Genomic DNA, 1,742 nt, shown 5'->3' with positions numbered 1-1,742 from the left:
AGTGAGTTGGACAGAATAGTGGTGAAAGATTGAGAATACTGGTTAACTCTTGCATTGGTGAGTTGGACAGAATAGTGGTGAATGATTGAGAATACTGGTTAACTCTTGCATTAGTGAGTTGGACAGAATAGTGGTGAGAGGAAGAAGAAAGACTTGCAATAATAAATAACAATAATAGTAATAGTTTTCAATCAGCAAAAGAATGGATTTGATTATTTTTACCTGTTTGGCTTCTTTACTTTGATCTTTTTTCTATCTAAGAGAGCAAAACAGGCCTAGAGCAACATAAAACGAAAGAAAAAAAAAAGGCCCCACTTAGTTGCCAGTTCCCATGCAGATCCGAGAGTTTAAATAAGAGGATAAATATTTTGAAACCTTCCTCTTCTAATAGTGCTAAACAACTCTTTTTCTTACCCTTTTCCTTACCTGCACAGTACCTGGCTGCTTGCTTCCTCAATTACAGTCCTTTTCTTTCCTCGTAAATCACAGAGCATTTAGTAAGATGCCACCGTTGAAAAGACAAAATCAATGTAACTTTCTCTCTCTCTCTCTCTGATCGTCTGTGTCTGTCTGTCTGTCTGTCTGTCTGTCTGTCTGTCTCTGTGTCTCTGTGTCTCTCTCTCTATCTGTCTGTCTGTCTGTTTCTCTCTCTCTCTCATTATTTTTCCATTATTGTGTCCAGGCCAGGAATGTTTGTCAGTACTGAGGCGTTGGACAAAGGAGAGATTACAGAAGAGAGAGTGAAGTCCTGTGTTTGTTATCCTTACCTGGAAACGCCTTTAATTACCTTTACCTGGGAGTGTTTACTGCTTTGTTTTCACGTGTATATTATTGCTATCTTTTTTTCTTCTTTCCTTCCTCTTTATTTATCTATTTTATTGTTTATGGATATTTCTTTCTCTCCTTTATTTTTTTTTATTTTCTTTTATATATTTTTTTGCATGTTTTTTTCTTTCGTTTTCTTCTTTATATATTTTTTTTCCTATATGTGTTTTTTCTTTCTTTTCTTTTAGTTTGTACTTGTTTATTTTTTGTTTTTGATTTTGTTGTATGCTATTTTCACGTCAAACTCGAGAAAACATGCTATTTTATTTGTTTATTTGAGCAGGTATTTCTTTCTTTCTTTTCTTTCTTTTCTTTCAGTTCGTGCATAAATTTCTTTTCTCTATAATGTTTCGCTTTTCATAATTGATTTCCATGTAAAACTATTAAGAAAACACTTTTATTTATTTAGCTTATTTCTGTGGACATTTTTTTTTTTTTCATTTTCTGCCTTTTGTTTTAGTTTGTATATGTATTTCTTTTCTTCTCTACAATGTTTTTTTTTTCGTACTAAATTTCCATGTAAAACTATTAAGAAAACACTATTTTATTTATTTAGCTTATTTCTGTGGACATTTTTTTTTTTTTTTTTTTTCATTTTCTGCCTTTTGTTTTAGTTTGTATATGTATTCCTTTTCTTCTCTACAATGCTTTCCTTTCCGTACTTAACTTTCATGTAAAAGTATTTAAAAAAAACCATACTTTATTTTATCTATTCGTTTGTGTGGGCATTTCTCTCTTTCTTTCTTTAATTCTGTCTTCTCTTTTAGTTTGTCCATGCATTTCTATTCTTCTCTGCAGTATTTTCTTTTTCATACGTAATTTTCATGTAAAAATATCAAGAAAACATACTTTTCTTATTTATTTGCTTGTACAGGTATTTTTTCCTTTTTTTCTTTTTTTTCTTTCTTTCTTTCCTT

This window comes from Portunus trituberculatus, chromosome 32 (assembly GCF_017591435.1).
Source record: "Portunus trituberculatus isolate SZX2019 chromosome 32, ASM1759143v1, whole genome shotgun sequence".
NCBI lineage: Eukaryota > Metazoa > Arthropoda > Malacostraca > Decapoda > Portunidae > Portunus > Portunus trituberculatus.
This window is presented reverse-complemented; position numbering follows the sequence as displayed.